The sequence below is a fragment of the Aethalodelphis obliquidens genome, unplaced genomic scaffold (genome assembly GCF_003676395.1).
Source record: "Aethalodelphis obliquidens isolate GAN/ISIS:26980383/991018 unplaced genomic scaffold, ASM367639v1 scaffold118, whole genome shotgun sequence".
Taxonomy (NCBI): Eukaryota; Metazoa; Chordata; class Mammalia; order Artiodactyla; family Delphinidae; genus Aethalodelphis; species Aethalodelphis obliquidens.
Window position 1 is genome coordinate 2,629,727 of NW_020838062.1, and position 21,583 is coordinate 2,651,309.

Sequence of the window (21,583 nt, forward strand, 5' to 3'; positions counted from 1 at the left end):
CCTGAGGGCCAGGAGCATGCCGGGAGCTGTGGACGTGTGGTTGCACTCAGAGTAGGGCTCTGATCCGGAGGGTGAGCTGGGGCCGTCACACGTGCGTGCACACACACACCCAGGGCAGTGAAAGTCATGGCCGTGTCTCGCTCGGGGAGGGCTGTCCCGTGAAAGGAGAGGCCACTAGGGAGCTGACTCTGAGCGGCATGGGGCTGGCGTGGGGGACATTTCCAAGTACTTACTGCGGGTCAGGTGCCTTCTGGGTGTAGCCGGGCCCAGCTGGAGCCTAAGCTCAATCCACTGCTTGGGTTTAGACGAGTCGGGGCTTGTCGGAGGGGCAGCCAGCCAGGTGTCCTCAGGCCATGGTGGGGGTTGGGGGCAGGGCGCTTAGAGGGACAGTCCCTCCTTGAAGGGCCTGGGTGGTGGAGGGGCCCACTCTGAGAACTTGGGGGGTGTTCCTCCATTGTGGGCCCCACCCCCATGGGCTCCTGACTCTGGGCTCCAGTCTTGGGAGGACAGAGGTTTCAGGAAGAGGCAAAGCCGGCTCCACTCTGGACGCATGGGGCAGGGCATGGTCGCCAGGGGTGGCACAGGGCCACTGTGGCCCCGGAGAGCCCAGGGCAGCTCCAGCGCTGAAGGACCCCAGCTCCCGCTGCCAGCTCAGGGCTGGTATGAGTTTCCTGGGGCCACTGCTGTAACAAAGGACCACACGGGCGGCTTCAAACAGAGATCGAGTCTCTCATGTTCCTGGAGGCCACAAGTCCAAAATCAGGGTATCAGTAGGGCCGCACTCCCTGGAAAAACTCTAGAAGAGGGTCCTTCCCGGCCGCTTCCAGCTTCTGGTGGCTCCAGGTGTCCCTTGGCTTGTGGTTGCGTCACTCCAGTCCGTCTCTGTCTTCACGAGACCTCCTGCTGTGTCTGTGTGTCAGCTGTTCTTGCCTCCTTATTATAAGGACACTTATCACTACATCTGGGGTCTGCCCAGATAACCCAGGATCGTCTCCCCATCTCCAGATCCTGAACTTATATCTGCAAAGGCCCTATTTCCACACAGGGTCCCAGCCCAGTGCAGGGTGGGGGGCGGGTAGGATGTGCACGTCTCTCCAGGGGCATTTCAGCCCCTCCTCCCTGGGCTGCAGGGGACCACTGGCCCTGGAGGTCCGGGCACGCTGGTGGCCCCCAAGCCAGGGTGTGGAGGCTGTGATCTCAGCCAGGGAGAGAGTGGGAGGAGGAGGGGGACCCGGGGCCCAGCCAGAGGGGCTCCCACTTCAGGGCTGGACTGAGGATTGCTGTCCCCGGAGGAGACGGTGACCGCCACACCAAAAGTGGCAGGAGCGAAACTGGGCAAGGGAGGGGCGACAGCTGCGGGGCCCACGGAGGGGAGGGGCCTGGGGACAGGTGGTGGCCGAGGACCTGGGAAAGAAAGAGTTTGGGAAGGGGGAGAACAGTGAGGGCTGAAGAGGCAGCCGGCTCTGAGCTCTTGGAGCAGGACGCACTTCACGTGCCAGTGCCAATGCCCCCGTGTGCACAGCAGCCATCAGTAAAATGAGCACCGCCCCCAGGAGTGATAATATGTCCCCCGGTCGCTGAGGGAAGACAGTGACACAGTCCTAAAAGTGAGTCTTCTCTCTTCTCTTCAGCCACTCCCAAGCCTCCCCTCTCAGCACCCATTTCTTCCTCCACCACTTCTGTCCTCCCAGAGCCGCCAACACATGTCTGCTAAGAGGCTGGTGTTTGCTACTGGCCAAGGTTCACCCCCTGCCCGAGGGAAGCCTGTTCCCCCGTGGGAGGCCAGGAAGGGGGGTCCAAGTCTGGGGGAAGGGCTCTCGGGAGGCGACCCACCGATTGGGGCTCCTCTTCCCTGGCGCCCCATCACCCAGCCCAGTGCAGGCCCAGCTTGACCACCGGCTCCAGGTGGGGGCTGGCTCCCCTCCGAGCACAGGGGTGGCCAGGAGAACAGTGCCAGGCTGCCGGGTCAGCACCCGGCTCCAGGGCTGCTGAGGGGCCGAGGGGGTCAGAACTAACCACCAACCGGGACAGCCAGCTGGCTCTCAGAGAGCAAGTCCCAGGAAAAGCGGCCGGGGTTGGAGTGCAAGGGGAGCATGTGCGTGAGTGAGCGTGCATGAACGAAGTGTGTGTGGGAGAGAGAGAGTGTGAACAACTGTGTGAGAGGCATGCGGGAGGGTGTGAGTGTGACTGGGTGGGTGAGAGTGGGTGTGAGTGTGAATAAATGTGAATAACTGTGAGGAAGTGTGAGTGTGTGAATAACTGAATGTGTACAAGTGTGTGCAAGTTTGTGACTATGTGTGACTAGTGAGCGTGTAAAGGTGTGAGAGTAACTGAGCATGTGGGGGGGAGGGAGTGTTCTGAGTGAGCGTGTGTCACCGGCTGTGAGTGTGTCAGCATGTGTGAGAGTGTCAGCACTGTGAGAGTGTCAGCACATGTGAGTGTGTCAGAAAGTGTGAGAGTGTCCGCACGTGTGAGAGTGTCAGCATGTGTGAGTGTCAGCACTGTGAGAGTGTCAGCACGTGTGAGTGTGTCAGCGTGTGTGTCAGCACTGTGAGAGTGTCAGCACGTGTGAGTGTGTCAGCGTGTGTGTCAGCACTGTGAGAGTGTCAGCACGTGTGAGAGTGTCAGCACGTGTGAGAGTTGTCAGCATGTGTGAGAGTGTCAGCACGTGTGAGTGTGTCAGCACTGTGAGAGTGTCAGCACGTGTGAGTGTGTCAGCACGTGTGAGTGTGTCAGCACGTGTGAGTGTGTCAGCACGTGTGTCAGCACTGTGAGAGTGTCAGCAGTGTGAGAGTGTCCGCACTGTGAGAGTGTCAGCACATGTGAGTGTGTCAGCATGTGTGTGTCAGCACGTGTGAGTGTGTCAGCATGTGTGTGTTCGCACTGTGAGAGTGTGTCAGCGTGTGTGAGTGTGTCCGCACTGTGAGAGTGTCAGCACGTGTGAGTGTGTCAGCGTGTGTGAGTGTGTCCGCACTGTGAGAGTGTCTGCACTGTGAGAGTGTCAGCACGTGTGAGTGTGTCAGCGTGTGTGTTAGCACTGTGAGAGTGTCAGCACGTGTGAGAGTGTCAGCACTGTGAGAGTGTCAGCACGTGTGAGTGTGTCCGCACTGTGAGAGTGTCAGCACTGTGAGAGTGTCAGCATGTGTGAGAGTGTCTGCACTGTGAGAGTGTCAGCACGTGTGAGTGTGTCAGCGTGTGTGTCAGCACGTGTGAGAGTGTCAGCACTGTGAGAGTGTCAGCACGTGCGAGTGTGTCCGCATCCCTGAGGATGTGTCAGCATGTGTGAGTCTCTGTGTGTGTGTGTGTACGCACATGCACACGTAAGTGTGACCTCTGCCTGCACTGAGAGGTGCCAGGTCTCAAGGGCTGTCTGTGGAGCAGCTACTTCCTGCTTGAGGGACAGACCGTGGGGAGCTGTGCCAGTCTTCTGGCCCAGGGAAGACCCCCTGGGTCTGCAGAGCCTTCGTGCCCTTTAGGTGTCTGTCACAGTGGCACCTCCTCAAATAAGCCTTCCCTGAGCTCCCAGCACCATCTTTCGTCTCCCCCCGCCGTGCTCTCCTTGGGCCTTTACCCCAACTGTGATGCCTTGAGTTCACGCTCTGCCCGCCAGCTCCTTGTTTTGGGGTCCCTGCTGTGTCCTCGGTGCCCAGACCAGGCCTGGCACACAGGACACCCCGGGACCCTGTTTGTCCCAGGCAAGGAGCAATCAGTGGCTGTGTCCAGGCCTCTTCTACCTACCTGCTCCGGACTGGTGACGCGCACCACGGGCCTGTCACTCACACTCAGCCCCCGTCCTGTGCCGCTCCCACCCCCTCGCTCTCCTGCTCGCTGCTCACGGATGGGGGCCAGGGCCTGATCCAGGTCCAGAGGCACTCACTGTCCCTGGGGCTGGGCAGCTTGGGGCTTTAAGGACCAGGGGCACGGCCAGCCAGCTCCCGCCTGGCCACTGGGTGTCCACGGGCACACACTCGGGCCTCTGTCCACGGACGTGCCTACATGTGTTTGGGCATACGGGGGTCTTCTCCACATTGGAGTTTTGTCTGTGTGTCTGTCTCCCCTTGTGTCTGCGAATGTGTGTCCCTGTGTGTCTGCTTCTGGGTGTGTCCACCTGTGTGCGGGATCTCTGCATCCTGTATAAGGGTCTTTGTGTGATAACCTTTTGGGGTCATTGACTTTGAGAACCTGTCCCAAGCTCCAGCTACTCTCCGGGAAAAGTGTTTAGATGTCTTACTCCCAACTGCTAGCAGGCAGTTTCCTGAGGATCACCAGCCCCTCGGAGGCCACGGGGCAGGGGTGAGGGTCAGAGGGGGGCAGGGACCCCACATTACAAATCAGCAACTCAGCTCCACGCCCCGTTTGACTGTCAAGGAGACAGACCCAGGGGCAGCTTGGAGAGGGAGCGGCAGCCTGCCTGCTCGGTGCCCTTTCTCTGAGCTCCCCGGTGCCAGGGCCCCCCAGTACCCAGCCGCGCCCACCCCCACCCCCCTTGGCCAGCGCCCTCCGGGGTCACCGCCAGGCCAAGAAGGGCGGGCACCGCCGCGCGTCCTGAGGGAGAGAAGGGCGCGCACCGGGCGCGTAGCTCGGGAGCCGCGTGGCTCTGGAGCCCCGCGGCCCCCGCGCCGCGCGCCGCCCCCCGCGCCCGCTCCCTCCTCCCTTCCTTCTCCTCCCCCCTCTCGCTCCCTCCCTCCTCTCGCTCCCTCCCTCCTTCCCTCCCTCCCTCCGCGCTCAGAGCTGCGGCTGAAGCCGAGCGCGCCGCGTCGCCCGCCGCCGCCGGTGCGGAGCGTGGAGAGCACTCGGCCGCAGCCCTCGCCCGCCGCGGAGGGTCGCGCCCGCGCTGCCGGCCAGGCCGCCTGGTGCCCGGGCCTTTCGGTCCCTGGAGCGGATCGTTGTCCGCCGGGCGTCCGCCCGCAGCGACTAGCGACAGCGCCCGCTGGAACCGAGGCCGCGGTGGCGGCCGTGCCCATGACCGGGTAAGTGGTGCCCTGGGCGCTCGGGCGCTGCCGGGGTGGGCGCGGGCGCGGGCGGGGAGGGCGGCCCGGCAGGTGGCGCGGCAGGCAGGTGGAGGGACACGGATCCCCGCCCGCTGCACCTGCGCCCCGCGCCTGGCCTGCTGTGTCCTTGCGGCGCCGCGGCCGCGCGTCACCCTCGGGTCCCCAGGCCAGCGGGCAGCGCCCCGCACCCTGCACCCTGTGCCCCGCATCCTGCGCGCACGCGCATCTGCGTCTGGGGAGAAAGGCCGCCGGGGGCTGCGGGCGGGTCCCGGGGCGGGCACAGCCGGGGGGCTCAGGGCCTGGGCTGGAGCCGGCCTCGCGCACGCACGTTCTCGGAGCCTCTTGGCACCCCCTCCGCCCCCACCCCGCCCCGCTTCCTCACACTGTGTCATCCTTCCCGGACACACACAGTCTGAGAACCCCTCACACGTTCCCGCACTGTCCCCTGCACGCCCACACAGCTGCCCGGCCCCGCCACCGGCATGCCGACGGCAAGCAGACTCGGCCACACTTGGGTAACTCCTTCCCCATCCCTCTGCGCACAGCTGTCCCCCCCCTCCTCCCTTGTGTGACCTTGGCCAGATGGCTTCTCCGGGTCGGGTCCTCAGTTTTCTCAGGGGTTTAGGATTCTGGAATTTGGAGCGCTGGTGTGGCATCTCCCAGAGGAGGGAGCCCTGGGTCTCCCCCTTGGACTATCTGATTCTCTCCTCAGACCTGGTCTCCTTCCTTCTACTGGTCCCTTTGGGGCTTAACGCCTGGCCAGGAGAGGGGCGGGGGCACGGCATGGGGCAGGGCAGGACCAGAGGGAGCCTTGGAGAGCCCAGGGCGAGGGTCTGGTGAGGGGTTTGGAGAGAGTGTGTAAAGGCTCCCTGAAGGGGCAGGGCAGGGCCGCCTCCCTCAACTAGGCACCTGACATTCCTGGGGCTGGGGGGAGGGGGGAGGGGGCCACTCAGTATTCCAAAGGTGAGGCCGTTGGGCCCCTGACCTCAGGTGGGTCCCTGCCAGCCACAGGGTCAAGTCCAGCCTGACCCCAGCCAACCCAGTCCGCCTCATTTGCCCACCAGCTCTGTCCACTCCCTACCCACCACAGTCACCCCTCACTAGTCTGTGAGCATTGCTTGGGTGCCCAGCACAGGCCTGGCTCAGAGTGGGCATGGGTTTCTGTGTGGCACATTCACAACCTTGACCTCACTGAACTTGCAGAATCACCCGGTGAGGGAGGCAAGGCCTGGGGTTTTGTCCCCATTTTTCAGACAGGGAAATTGAGGCCCCAAGAAAGGAAGGGACTCGGCCCTGCGTTGGCTGGCTGGGGGGCTGGCTGGGGACACTCTCACGGGCCTCGTGGGGGGAGCACGTCCCACACGTCCTGGCACAGTTCTAAGCAGGTTTCTAGACCCTCTGGCCGAGTCTCCCAAGCTACGCCACTGTTTCCATCACCCCCTTTCACAGCCAAGGAGACCAAGGACACATGAGTCACGAGAGGGGAGCTGGGCTGCAGACCTGGGCAGTGGGAACCCCCTGCCTGCTCTGGCCTGCAGAGGGGAGGGCTGGGGGGCTGATCAGGCCCCGGAGGGCCTCAGCTGAGGCTTAGCAGAGGGTCCAAGGGTGGAGCCAGCCCCTGGAGAGCCGTGTGGAGGGGGCTGGGGGCCTGGATTGTCCCTGCTGCTTGCCTCGAGGAGAGGGAGGGCCATGGACACAGCCAGTCTGGATCAGACCAACCTGGTCCATGCCTAGTGCCGCCACGTGGTCTGATCGAAGGGGCAGGCGTCTCTGGCACAGAAGTTGGGGGGAGGGGGGAACGCAGGCAGATGGAACTGGGGCGGCGTGGGAGGGGGCTTTGTGCAGAGCCAGAAGGAAAGCCAGTCCTTCGGGGAAGGAAGCCCCGGAGGCTAAGAGCGCGCTGGGGGGAGCTACAGCGCCAGGCGGGCGGCCGGCAGGGACGCTGCAGCAGGCCCCCGAGGGGCAAAGAAGGTGGCGGAGAGCACCCGGTTGCTGCCAGCTCTGGGCCTCATGGTCTTTGTGACCTTGTCTGAGTCCCTTTCGCGCTCCGGGCCTCGGCGGACTCCGCTGACATTTCAGGGTTCGGAGCTGAAGCTCCAGACGTTGAATCATTTGCGAACGCGGGGAGGTTGGCCGTGAGTCAGTGAGCGCTCTCTAGCCCAGAACAGCTTCTCCCGGCGCAAGGTGGCAGCGGAGGGTGCTGGGGTCGGCTGCAGCCCCTCTCCCCCTCCCCCAGTGTGACTTTTAGAGAGGGACCCTGGCCTTCTTGGTGAGCAAGATGAGAGTGTCCTGGGCGCCTGGGGACTTTGAGAGCCGAGCTTCGGCTGGGACTCTCGAAGCCGTCGACGCCAGGCCCAGCTTCCTCCTCCCACCTTACAGAGTTGTCAGCACGTATGTGGGCTTTGCCCACTACGCTCCCTTCTGTTCTTAAACTGAGGATGTGTATATTTAATTGATGGCTGCTGTCTCTGTCAGAGGTTACCAGCACCTCAAATAATGTCAGTAGTGACAGTGATAATAGTTTGTGACAGACACTGTTTTCAGTGCTTCACAGACATTCTCTCACTTCAACGAAACAACCAAATGAAGCAATGGCTGTTACTGTCCCCGTTTTGCAGATGAGGCGACCGAGGCCCAGAGAGGTTAGGCAACTTGCCCAAGGTCACACAGCCAGTAGGGGGTAAAACCAAGATCGGAAGGCAGGCCGTCAGGCTCCTGAGTCTGATTTGTGCGCGTAGCCACTGGTTCCGGAGCCTCTGGAAGTCTGTGCTGAACTCAGCAGAATGGCACATTCTATGAGTGAGCCGATTGTCAAGGGCACTTCCAGTCCTGGGAAGACCCTGCAGGTCAGAAGCTGAGCCTCCTGGGCCCCCCATCTACCCACTGAGAGAAACAGACAAACCGTAGATTTGAGGCCCTTCAGTAAGCCTTCCCCGTGACCCGTCCAGGGCGCCTCTACGAAGGTGAGTAAACGTCTGCTGCTAGGTGGAGACCTGGGCTGTGGTGCCAAAGGCAGATGCTTCAGTCTAGCGCAGGGCGTGCTGCCTGGGCGCCTCACCACTGCCGTCTCTGAGATGGGCCCGGGAGCCAGGCTCCGGCTGTGAACTTCGCCGGGCACAGCAGGCAGACACCTGGACCGCGCAGATGTCTCCTCCCCACTTCACCCCCACCCTTTCCCAGAAGGCCACTTCTTTACCTAGGACCCCAGCTCCTGGCTGTTTCTCTCTGCCCTGCCCTGGCTAAGCTGGCGGAAGCCAGACCAAGTGGTGCCCGGCTGGAAAGCCCTCCCCTGCCTGGGCACCTTCTGTTGGGTGGGAGGTGCTGGAAGTGGGCCTGGGAGCGCCACCTGGAGAGCAGGGTCTGAGCCCACACGCCACCAGGACAGAAGACAGAGACTCTCCACTGGAGGAGCGGAGGCTGGGCCTCCCAGACTGCCCAAGGTTGGGAAGAGGGGATGAGGCCAAGTTCACGTGCCGAGTAGATGGCAGCACCCACACCAGAGCCACAGGGCGAGGGGGAAAGGCTCAGGTGGGGGGAAGGGCTGGAGGCTTCCCCTGAGTCCCGCCTCCGAGGGCTGGCAGGGATCTTGGAGCACAAGAGGTTTCCGGAAACTTGGGTCCAAATCAGAGTTGTGTGAGGGGGGTGCTGTGGCCAGTGTCCTTGGGGAGCACCTTATGTAACGGGGTCCTGGGAAGCCTTTTACTCAAATGAGAAGTTATGTCCTGCATCCGCAGTCCCGAGGCGCCTGCTTCCGTTGTGAGGTTCCACGTGGTAGCCACTAGCCACAAGTGGCGACTGAACGAAAACTAAGCAAAGTTGAAAATGCCGCCCCTCGCCCACACACCACGTTTCAAGTGTTCGGTAGCCACACGTAGAGAATGCTTCCGTCATTCCAGAACGTTCTGTCACCCCGTGCCGCGTTAGAGCCAATGCAGACCAAGTCCTCACAGGGACCCTGAGGCCACTCCCAAGCCTGCGCCCCCAGTGGCTCCTTGAAAGGGAGCCGGTAAAGAGGTTGTGGACGCCTCCAGGCAGCCTGTCCGCACCTGGAGAGTCTGGGGGGCTCTGCCACGCTCGCCAAGGGCCAGCCCAGGTGCCTGCTCGTGGGGCAGGTCTGCAGACAGGGGGAGGCTCTTGGGCGTTTCTTTAAAATAACGTTTACTTCTTTCATTTAAAAATGGTGCTCTTAACATGCATGCTCTTTACAGAAAATTCATGAAATGCTGAGACGTAGAAGATATAGGAACACCCCACCCCCCTCATCCTGTCTTCAAAGTACCAGTCAGTGTTTCCCGTTTCACTGGACGCGTCTCTGCTCCGTTTTCTTTGCTATTTATTTTTTCTATTTATTTTTACATTACTGTAATTATACCATGGGCACAATTGTGTAATCTATTTTTTACTTCACACAAGCATTTTCTTTATTAATGTAATCCCTTTCTAAATGATTTTTTTCAAAATGGATACGGCTTAATTTTTTGAAGATTATGAAGCAGTAAGTACTTATTACGAAAATAAAGAACATGATCGTTGGCTCATTTGACAGCTGTTTACCGAGCACCCAGGATGTATCAGGGCGGTCCTCGGGGCTGTAATTACAATTTTTAATGGCTGAATAATATTCTCTCAAGAGATTGTGATTCACTTAATTATTTGGCTATTCGTGGAGATCCAGGCATCTCCAGAGCATCTCGGTGGGTGACTCGTTCTGTCCTGAGGAGAGAGTGCCCAGACGGAAGCTCATTCTGCCAAAGGGCTTTTCTGGGCGTCTGAAGGGCTGGCTCGCTGCAGCCTTGCCAGCGTTAGTCATTGTAATCAAACAACCTGGCATAAATATCTAGCTCCAGAGTATCTACTTCAGTTTCTAGTTCTTGAATTGTTCCTGACGGTGAGCATTTTTCTACACGTTTATTAATTGTATCTCTTCTTGTTCAGTTCCTCTCCTTTCTTTGTGGAGGTCCAAGTGTTTCCTCTTGTGGGTCTGAATAAACTTTATCCATGAAACATAGTGACAGTTTAGCATACTTGTTGCAAATAATTTTAAATCCTCTTCATTCATTGCCTTTTCATTTTTTCATGCAAAAGGTTAACACTTTGTATCTCACACTTTTTTTGTGATTTCTTCCATTGCTTCTAGGCTTACACAGTCCCTTGGAGAAATCTGAGAACTTCCCACCTCTGGGTTGGCCATGTGTCTGCGTGTGTGTGAGCGAGCATATGCGTAGCTGCAGTTTTAAGATGTTTAACTCTTTAATCCAGGGGTGGGCAAACTTTTTCTGCAAAGGGTCAGATACTATATATTTTCCACCTGGCAAACCACAAGGTCTCTGTCCTGACCATGGCTGTGTACCCATAAGACTTTATTCACAAAAACACTTGGCTGCCAGATTTGGCCCCGAGGCCGGAATTTGCCAAGCCCTGTTTATCCAAAAACAATTTGTGTTGGGGAATAGTATGAGGTAAGGTTCTCAAGCTGTAACCCATCATCCCTGTTTCTTTTATGAAACCTTTTGGCCCCTGGTTAACGTGTGATCCTGATGTGTGGTAGGGCCTGTCTCTGGGCTGTCTGTCCCATCTTGTGGACTCGGGCGTGGGCTCCCACACTGGTAACTGCCCACACCCTGGATCTTTTGATACCTGGCCTGCAGGTCCCACGTCAGTTATCTTAAAGCAAAACAAAACTCCTTTGCTCTTCTTGTCCCCTGAACTTTAGAGCCACTTGTCCGGTCCCCGAATCAACCTCTCATTCTCTGCACCTCTTTAGAGTCCGGAGCAGCGGGTGCTTCTCTGCGGACTCGGGTGGTGCCTGGCTCTCCGCAGACGCTGTGGGTTTTCCTCACAGAGGGACACAGGGGAGGCGGGTGTGGGCAGGAGAACGTGATCAGAGCAAAGGCCCACGGCTCAGGATGGCCAGACAGCCCAGGATCGCCAGACCCTCCTGATTAAGAGGCGGGAGAACAAAGCGGGCAACCAAGGGAGGGGCAGGGAGACGCAGGCGTCACTGCCGACTATCTCCGTCCCGGCCGCGGGGAACCTCAGAGCGCGGGGCCTTGGTCCTCGTGCTGTGCTTTGGAGTCACCTCTCTGGCCGGCCCTGAACGAAGGTGGATGCCACCGGGCCGCTGCGAGCACTTCTTCCCCACTGGCCTGGGAACGTCCTCAGCCCCCGGACCACGGGACGCCGGTAATCCCGGCACACCCGCGTCCCGACACAAACCCCAGACCGGGGAGCGGTGGTGGCCTCCCTGCCGAACGTCTGTGCACACGATCACTGGGCACGATGGTGGCCACTGCGCAGGGAGGGCCCTTCTCCGCGAAAGGACCAGCCCCCGACCGCAAGCGCTGGGCGCCCTCGGTGGCGGCGGCGGTGCGCAGCGTGGGGAGGGCCAGGCGCCCGCTTCCCCGCCGTGAGCGGGCCTCCACCTGCCACGCCAGGCCCGGGGGAACCTTCCCTGGCACCCCCTCCCCACTTCTGGGCCTCAGCTCTGTTCCTCCTGGAAGAAGCTGGGCAAAGCGTCCCATCTTGGTTTGGAGCCAGGGGCCAGGGAGGGAGGCACGTGGCCCGGGGCCGGGCGGTCCGGTCCCCTCGGTGCTGGGTTCCCGAGTGCTGCCCTGCGAGCGGGCGGCCCTGCCGCCGAGGGAGGCTCCCGCCTGATGTGGCCCAGTGCCCACAGCAGGCCCGGAGGAAGGGGCTGGGACGCAGGCGCCGGCCATCCTGGGCGCCCCCCAGCCCACCTGATCCCTCCCTCCTGGGCCCCTGGCTGCACGGCCCGCAGCGCCACGGCCGGTGGCCCGGCTCTTTCTCGCGGACACCTCTGTCCCGGGGAGCGGAGCGGAGCGAGAGTCCCTCCGACCCTGCCATCCATCCGTGCGGCCAGAGGGCTGCTGCCCGGGACCCCTGCCCTGGCGGCCCCCAGAGGGGCCCACGTGGCTGCGCCTGCGGGTGGCACGGGGGCAGCACTTCCATCGCATTGCACGTGGTGGCAGGCCCGCCCCCCATCTTATCCCCCATCGTCCCCCACCCCCTTCCTGGCTCTCGGCCTCACTGGGCTGCAATCAGCAGGGGCATGCGGGGACGGGACTCGGACCCTGCGTTGTTGTCATTGAGGCATTCCTGCGTGACAGGGGCCCTCCTGCCTCTGCATGACCCCCACTCCCTCCTGGGCACACCGTGGGCCTGCGGAGCTTTGTCGTGTCTTCTCAGAGGTTCGCTGGAAATACTTCTGGATTTGTGTGCCAGGTTCTCCATGAGAAATAGCTTTCAGGACCCAGCAGAGTGCCGTCTGCGTGATTCAGATGGCAGCCAGGCCCCTGCCGTCTGGTGCCCTGGTGACCTTCAGATCCTGCCGTTGCTGCCAGTTGGGGTTGGTAAGGATGCTGGAACGGAGCCTGAGAGCCTTGCAGATGCCCGTCCCTGGGCTGCAGCTTCCGAGGCGTCCTCTGGGGTGGCACTACCAGCCACTCTCTCCTCCATCCACACATTTGGCGCGTGTCCCTCCGAGGTCAGCCTGGAAAGGTGGCCCAAACGCTCTGGTGTGCTAGTTCTTCGTGTCTGGGTCACAGAAGGCCAGCTAGACTGGACTCCCGTATTCAGTCTGAACACGTCTTCTCTGCCCCACTCGGCACTCTCGTGCTGCTGCCACTCAGCCCTCCCAGTGGGATGCCCAAGACCAAGGTGTTTTCTACGTGCTCAGAGTGGCCTGTGCCCAGGGTCCCTCATCACCTCTTTCTCCCAGTTGAGCCGGCTCCATGGGGGACTCAGCCAGGGCACTGGACCTGGCTCCAACCTCCAGCCAAACGGGGTCCTATGAGGGACACAAGGAGACCTACTTTGCCGGCACTCAGAGACCCCCTTGGTGGAGCCCAAGTCAGCGGCACATCTCTGGGCCCACATTTGCAGCCTGGCCTTCCAGACTCTTGCTGGCCACAGGGAAGTGGGTGTCCTTCCCTGACAGTCTCCCGCCCCTGACCTTCACCCTAAGAGTCCCTCCAAGCCTGTCTTCCCAAGGGCTTCAGCCTGTTTCCAGAAACCGGACCCTTCCCCAGCAGGACCCACCATGGGGCCCCCATGGATCGTGTCCCTAGGAGGACACTTGGGTCCTGGCAGTCTCCTTATCTGGTCACCCTGGGCCTGCAGCAGCCCGTGGCCTCCAGCTGTCTATAGTTTCCTTAATTACCTGTCTAGGACTTGCCACTTCCGGTGGCTTGGAGCTGGCTCTGGGGACCGGAAGCTGGCAGGGTGGGCCGTGTGGTACCATGGACAGAGCCGGGGATGTTTCGGGCAGGATTGGGATGGAGGGGCCTTCATTTTGTCTGCGTGTTCTCGGCCGGGGAGGCCTGGAGGACAGGGCCCCGCGACCTCCTGGCCCCCACGTGTGTGTTCTCTACCCCTTTTGGGGCCAGAGGCATGCTCCCGAGACTTCAGGCCAGGCCACGCTCTGCAGGGCAGGCCCGGGACCTCACTGGCCGCCACCTGCTCACGGGGTAAAGCAGCAGGGGTGTGGGCCAGAGTGGGCCAGACCGAGTGCGGGGGAGGGGCGGCTGGCCCGGCTCCCTGCTGCGATGCGCGCTCTCCTCACACAGCTGCCGTAATTGGATAATTAGTGCCATTATGCTTCCTGCCCATCGGCTTCTCTGCTCCTGCTTTCTCGCACTCGCGCTCTCTGGCAGAAAACAAATGACTGCCCCCCAGGGTAGAGGCTTGACCCCCGTAACTACGCTTCAAGGCCCCAGCAAGAAAAAAGCTTCCAGCTTCCCTCGGGGACCAGGGGGTACCCGAGATTGTGAGGGCCACCATGTGCAAGTGTGGACTTCCCTCCAGAAGCATCAGGCTTGAGGATGGCCCTCAGCAATAGGGAAGCATGGGAGAGGCCCATGGGGTCAGCCCCTGGCCTCCCTGGTGGAGCCTGGTCCTGCCTGAGTTCTGGGCTGCAGGCAGGGCTGGTGGGTGCGAAGACATCCTGCAGGGAAACGGGCCCCCTGGGGCCCTTCCTAAGGGTGTGTGTGTGTGTGTGTGTGTGTGGTGGTGCCCTGTCCTTGGAGTTCACACCAATGCAGCCAGGAGGAGCGAGGACCCATTTTCCGGATTCAAAAGCGGAGACGGAGAGAGGTTGAGTGATTTGTGTCGGCTCACGCAGCCAGGTCTCACCCCAGCACCTGCACCTCCGAGCCCTGAGGTGTATGTGGACAGATTTCCAGTCTGGTTTTAGCTACACGTTCATTGCTTTCCTGTGGTTTTCTGGGCACTTGGCAGATGAACAATGTAGAATTCTCTAGAGCCGGACCACCTGAGTTCACGTTGGCCTCTGCTCGTTGCTGGCTGTGTGGTCTCGCGTGAGTTCTTTAACCTCTCTGTGCCTCGGCGGCTTCAGCTCTAAAGTGGGGATAATTGCTGCTCCCACTTTCGAGGCTTGGAGCACAGAGGGAATGTAGAATTCCGCCACGGCACAGAGAAGGGTGCTCGGCATTCCCTGCGACCAGATTTCTGTCTGTCTCTCTCTCCGATACTCTCTTGGTTCTGTCTTCTGCTTTGCCTAGAACTTCTAGGACGATATCAAATGACACAGGTGAGAGGGAGCCCAGGTCCGAACCGCCCCATGTCCCAGGGAGCCCATGGAAATGTCGGGGGTTGGTAGGTCATGGAAACTTTGGGAAGGACTCCTGGCTCTCCCAGAACCAGGGCTGACTTTAGTCATAGAGGGAAGACAGGCATCTTACCTGGTGACAGGCTGGGTTCCTCCCTATACACCTGAATTACCTAGGAGACAGGCTTGAGCTCTGTAACAGAGACCCAGCTTAATGGAGACAAAAACGAGAGAGGATTTCTTCTGTGCGTATAAGTCTAGGTGGGCAACCTAGGGCTGCTTGGCCATCAGGGATCTGGGCTCCTTCCATGGTGTTGCCATCCTTGACATGTGGATCCCATGTGCAAAGGATGGAGCAAAGTAACTGCTCCTGCCCCTGTCTTCACATCATCATTCCAGCCCGCAGGAAGGAGAGGGGCGGGGGAGGACACATCCTTTCCTTTAAGGACACAACCTTGAAGTTGGCTCTGTCCCTTGCGCTGAGAACCCTCAGTGCTGTCCAAGAGTAAGGCGGTTCCTTGTCCCTTTTGCTCACATCCCATTGGCCAGGGCCTAGTCACATGGTCCTCCGTAGCTGCGCTGGAGTTGGGGGAAGATAGTTGTTAGCTGGATGACAAGACGCCTGTAGCTAAAAATTAAAATACAACGTGGGATAGAAATCAGCGAGTCTCTGCCACGAGCTCCTGGGGATTCGTGAGCACCTCCTAAAGCCACATTGTCTGCTCAGAATCTGCAGTCTGGAGACCAGGCCTTCCCAGGTGTTCTGGTTCCTTCTGAGGACAGGGTGGGGTCAGAGCCCCTGAGGAAGTGCGTACTAGCAGCAGGGAGAGAGGAGGCACACGGGGAGGCCCTTAGGGCCACACTTCTTTCAAGTAGGGGACAAGAGCAGTGGCAAAGGCTGCCAGCGAGCTTAGCCTCTCAGCTCCTCTGCCACCTATTGTGGCAGCCACCCAGCTGAGACAGGATATGGGTGGTGCCGAAGGGCCCTGAGGCCGCAGGGTGAGGGTGCAGAAAGGTCTGCTTAGGTTTCCATTCGGGTAGAGGGGACGCTCCAGGAAGTCAAAATCCACATGGGCAGAATCGTCAGCTGATCGGCCAGTCAAGGTGGTGGAACTCCTGCTATCAGTGTGTGGCCTGGGGCACCGCGGAAAGCTAGTCTGGATACGGAGCAAAAGGGCCAGTAGGGCCTGTTTGGTTTTTTAATTGTGAGAAAGTACACATAACATCAAGTTTACCACGTTAACCATTTTTCAGCGCCCAGCTGGGCGGCATTAAGTACATTCAGGTTGGTGTGCAGCCATCCCCACCATCCATCTCTAGAACCGTTCACCTTCCCCAAGGGAAACCCTGTCCCCATTAGACACTAGCCCCCCCTCCCCCTCCCCCAGCCCGTGCCCCGCCCCCATCCTACTTTCCGTCCCTAGGAATCTGACGGCTCTAAGCAGCTCATACAAGTGGAGTCATACAGTATCCGTCCTTTGTGTCTGGCTGATTTCCCTGACCATGATGCCTTGTAGGTCCAGCCATGTTGTAGCAGGTGTCAGAGCGACCTTCCTTTTTAGGGCTGAATAACATTCCACTGATTGGATGGACCACATCTTGTTTGTCCATTCATCCATTGATGGACACTTGGGTTGCTTTCATGTTTTAGTTATTGTGAATAATGCTGCTGTGAACGTGGGCGTGCAGATCTCTTAGAGACCCTACTTCCAGTTCTTTTGGGCATGTACCCAGGTGTGGGATTGCTGGGTCCTACGGTAATTGTTGAAATTTTTGAGGAGCCACCATGCGGTTTTCCATAGAGGCTGCACCATTTTATATTCCCTGATGGGCTTGTTTTGTTTTGTTTTTTTTAAATAACTTTATTTATTTATTTATTTGTTTTGGTTTTGGCTGCGTTGGGTCTTCGTTGCTGTGCGCGGGCTTTCTCCGGTTGCAGTGAGCGGGGGCTGCTCTTCGTTGCGGTGCGTGGGCTTCTCATGGCGGTGGCTTCTCTTGTTGCGCAGCAGGGGCTCTAGGCACGCGGGCTTCAGTAGTTGTGGCACGTGGGCTCAGTAGTTGTGGCTCTCGGGCTCTAGAGCGCAGGCTCAGTAGTTGTGGCGCATGGGCTTAGTTGCTCCGAAACATGTGGGCTCTTTCCAGACCAGGGCTTGAACCCGTGACCCCTGTGTTGGCAGGCGGATTCTTAACCACTGCGCCACCAGGGAAGGATAAGCTTGTTTTAACTGGAGGATTCTGGGCCCTCCCTGGAGCCTCTGAAGGCAGAGGCAAATATGCGGCCTCGAACCTGGCTGGGCCTCATGAGCCCTGGGGGAGCTTTACAGAGCCCAGGGCCACCCCCTCCTGACTGAAGCTCTGACTGGGGCTATGCGTTTTTACAGCCCCCGGGGCTGGGGGGAGTGGGGACCCCTCCAGGTCCGGTGTCCGCTGCTCTAGATAAGACTAAAGCACTGGGCCATCAAGTAGCAAGGGATACCGAGGAGGTTCACCCGCCCGAGGAGAGGGGCTGAATCAGGTAAAGCCCGGTCCCTGCCACCTCCAGGAACCTAGGCTTGTGTTTCCCTGGGTTCTCAAATCCTCCTTGAACAGACTCTGATTAGTGGGGACTTCCAATGCCCAGAGTCTGTGCATCTGTCTTTCCGCTGGCCTCACATGGTCCTTTGGGTCTGGACCAGGCTCTGGATAGGAAGCATCCTTTGGCCTTGCTGGCAGCCCCCGTGGGTCCCTGAGGCGGCCCCGGTACCCTGGTCACAGCACAACAGGGGCAGCCCCATGTGGGTGGAGGCGGGAGTTTGGGGAGAGGGTCCGTGGCGGTGATTGACCCTTTTCTGCTGTTAATTGTTCTTGCCCAAAGCTGTTCGCTGCAAGAGCCACTTGGCGCGTGCACAGACTGTACCAGGAACAAGGCGGGGAAGGAGCGGAGGGGGGACGGAGCTGTCCCTTTAAATCTGTTTTCTCTGTTTTATTTCCTTCTTTTATCCCATCCTCCTCCCACCACTAGCATAAGCGGTGGAGCTGTGAGGGCCCAGGAGCTGCAGTGACGGTGCCTCTGAAATATTAATGAGGCTGTTCTCTGCCTCGGCTCCTTCCCCCCGGGTTCCCTCCCTCCCTCCCTCCCTCCCTGGCTGAATGCGGGACCTCGTCCTTGGAGCCCTCAGTTCCCCTGCAGGGCGGTCGCCAAGGTGCGTGGGGCAGAGGGGAGGGGGCGGGGCCGGCAGGAGGGAGAGGGCCTGGGGGGGAGGGGCGGTGTGGGAAATCCAGGGGTAAAGGGGTAGCTGGCCACGGTCCTCACCTGCCTGGGATCATTGGGATGTAAGGGGCAGGGCAACGGCAGGGCGAGGGCAGGGCGAGGGCAAGGTGAGGGCAGGGCAGCGGCTCCTCGCTCCCCTCCAGGCTCCCCGGCCCCAAGCCTGTCTGAAGGTGCCGGGAGGCCAGTCTCCAGGTGCCCAGAGGTGGAGAGAGGAGGGGACTGTTATTTCAAGGAATCCCCACGGCGAGTGCCTCTGCTGCTGGGTCTGCAGGGAGGGCACAGGGTGGGCGGGCGGGCATCAGGCGGCATCCTGTGCCCTGGGACACTGCCTCAGAGGGACTCAGATGGGACTTGGGACTCGACTTCAGGGGCTTCTGCTCCCTTCTCGTCTCGGAGCGTGGTGTCCTGGGCCGGTTGTACTCACGACGGGGGAGTGTTCTCACCACCAGCTTACTGACAGGGAGGTGGCGGTGCCAGTGGCGAATGCCCGGTCACCAGTGTGGGGACAGATTCCACTCGGCCCCCAGCGGCTGCCATGGGACTGTGTCTCCACAGCTGTGAACGGCGGTAAATTCTAGTGCGTTGCGACCTGTGACCTGGGGGGCCGGCAGGTGGGATTCGTCCTCCATCCCTTGCCTCCCCTGTGAAGGCGCTGGGTAGAGCGCAGGACCGGCTGCTGGGGAAGCAGAAGGGCTTTCTCTCCGGGCAGCCAAGGGGCTGAGCTGCCAGGGGTGGCCTGACTCTCTCCTCAGGGACCTGGAAGGCGAGGCCAGGAGGTCTGAGAAGGAGAGAAGGCGTCTCATCTAGGAAGCTCCTAGCTGTCCAGGGCCTGGAGGGAGGGCCAAGGAGACGAAGTGGGGGACCCGGGCAAATTAAGTCAGAGGTGCTGGGAGAGCCCCCAAAGCCCGGTCCGCGGTGGCCAGGGAGGGCTGGCGCAGGGGGGAGAGGACTCCTGGGCTTCTGGTTGGGTGGACATGAGTCACGGGGCCCAGGGGCAACAGGTGTCAAAATGTCCAGGCCTGCAGCTGAGCTATCATCCCCTGCCGTGCCTGTCGCCCCCCTGGGTAGCAGCCTGTTGAAAGTCACGGAGCCATGGGGAGGCGGGCCAGGGAGCCCGCAGCGGGTCTGCTCCCGCCACCCGCCAGTGCAGGCCAGTTTGGGCCAGGATGGAGCAAAAGCCAGAAGGTCCGAGTCCCCCTCTGTGGAGGTTTTCAACTCAATTAAGCCAATTAAGGTTTGAGAGATGAAGGAGTACAGAAATGGTATGTTCCCTGCCCTTTTGGTGCCTACAGACCGTTCTAGGCAGCCAGCCCAGGCCGGAAAGTCACTTCTGTTCTTGGCCATTTCGGTGATGCCTGCTGTCCTTATTCAGACGGAGGGAGGCCGTTGCCCAGGCTTGCGGAGAACCCAGGGAAACAAGAGTATACGCTGCTTGGTCTCTCCAGCGGCCACCAGTCACTCAAGACAGACCTTGTACCCGGTGGCCTGTGGAGTTAACGAAGAGGAAGTTTAGCAGGACCACCGTCTCTGGCTTAAGGGGCCCCGAGCTGGGGGTCATGGCGTTCCCAAGGCTCCCGGCTCCTCCTGGGCCGCCCAGGCCCCGCTCGCTCACTCCTCCAGGACCCTGTCCCCACCCAGGGCTGACCATGCAGTAGACTTCTTGCCGAATCAATAACCATGTGTCTCTCAGAGCTGATGACCCAACTGCGGGAAAGACCCGCTCACAGGTCATTGTCATGCCAAGCGGAGCGAAATAGAGCCAGTCGCGGGACTCTAGACTCAGCAGCGATCGCTTTCGGCGGGGACCTTCTGGAGAACGGTCCGCCTGAATGGCCGCTCAGATTCCTCAGAGGCCATCGGGGGAGAGGGGACAGAAAGGTGTGGCGGCCGGGCTGCGTGCTGTGGCAGGCCAGCAGTGCTGTGGGCGTGTGTGGACAGACCCACAGCCAGCGCACGACAAGAGCTGGGGGGTGGGGGTCCTTTGAAGGAATGCGGCCTTTCGCTTGACGGGGCAGGGGAGGACTGAAACACGGGCTCGGCCTTCCAGAGGCCAGTGCAGCTTGGAGGCAGAGAGGGTGACAGCACCTGAACTGGGCAATGCGGTGACCAGCCACCCGACTGGAGGGAGGCCTGTGGGGTGCTGGTCGGCACGTGGGGCCTGGCGGGGGCCGAGGGAGAGAGAGCGGGCTGCGGCGCAGGCAGGGTGCCGGGGGTACCGAGGCGTGGAGCGACGGCAAGGCCAGCCACGGGGCTGCGGCGAGGGCAGAAGGCCAGGCCTCGACTCCCTGCCCGGTCCCCTTACTGTGAGTCACCTTGGGCCCAGTTGGCCGCAGTGGCGACAGCACACCAGTTAGGAGCAGCCCAAGGCCCCGGCGTGGCTGTGTCTGGGCCCGGCTGCTGCTTAATGGAGGGCAGGGCCACACCTGGGGACAGGAGCAGGGAGCGGGGGGGGCGGGGGGGCGGGGGGAGATGAAGCCGCCCTTGGGTGAGCCCTGGTTGTCGGGGCGGAGGCCATGCTGTGCTGCCCGCCTGCAGGTGCCCCTGGAAGTGTGAGACCTCCCCTGGGATGAGCTGCTGCCTCCCAGCACAGGCCCAAGAGCCCACCCAACCATGGGCGGTTGACTGGGTCACCCCCTGGAACCCACCAGTGTCATGTGGGCGGGGCTGGGTGCCTTTCAACTGGTCTCCACAGAGAGGGTGTAGAGGCCAAAAGGATAAAAGGAACAAATTGTCCATCTGGCTTCCCTTTTAGAGGGAAGTGCTGGAGAGGCCCTGGTAGCTCGTTGGGTCGACTTTGCAAGGTCTTGGAATGCAGGGGCATCAGAGCCCCGGGTGAGCGCTGGCCACCCCCCTCAGCCAGGGCTGGGAACTCTGCTCAGGGACAAGTGACTCACATATTTGCTGGGTGCCCCCCATCCTACCGGAACTCACAGCGCCCATTGGTCAAAGGCAAAGCGGAGCGTCCGCGGATGAACCCGGCCCCGCCCTCCCCTCCAGCAACCAACAGGCTAGGGGGCTGGGGAGACAGAGCCCGACCCCGCCAGTTTCACCCAGGGTGCTACCTTCCGGGAATGGAGAGACAGGGGCACGGAGCTCAGGGCAGAGAAAGGAGGGGAAGAAAACCGCTGCGGGGGAATGACGGCCCGCGGCGTCTGCAGAGGGCCGGGGAGCTCTGGTGGCTCAAAAGCTGCCGTCACGGCCTCCAGCGCCTCCTGAAACCCTGCAGTCAGAACACCTGGCCGAGCCTCAGTTTCCCGAGCTGACAGATGGCAGAGGATTCCTGCTGTGCCCACCTGGGTGCGCAGGTGCATTCACAGAGCACCCCAGAAGGAGCCTGCCCTGCCCCGACCTCCCGGAAGCCCGGCTTCCTTCAAGTCCCCTGAGCTCTGGTCGTGCCCCCGGGGTCCCTGCCCCCACCCCTCCTGCAAACCCCTCCATCGTCTCCTGGCTTCTGCCCCTACAGTCCATCATCACCCAGCAGCCCTCTGCTCGGTGGTGGCCTCTGCCGCTCGTGGCCCCATGGGATCCGCCTCCTTCCTGGTATCAGAACACTCTTCCCTCCCTGGCCCCCCGGCCCCCAACCGAAACTGCGCCCCCATTGCTCTGAAGCTCTTATCTCCATCTCTCCCACCAGCGGGAACTGCTAGGTACCCGTATCCCGGCCATTCGATCCTGCCCACCCTCTGTCCCCAGCAGAGACGGCCGGCACCGGCGTACAGTAGATGCTCAGTAAGGATTGGTCAGATGGTGAACAGCAGG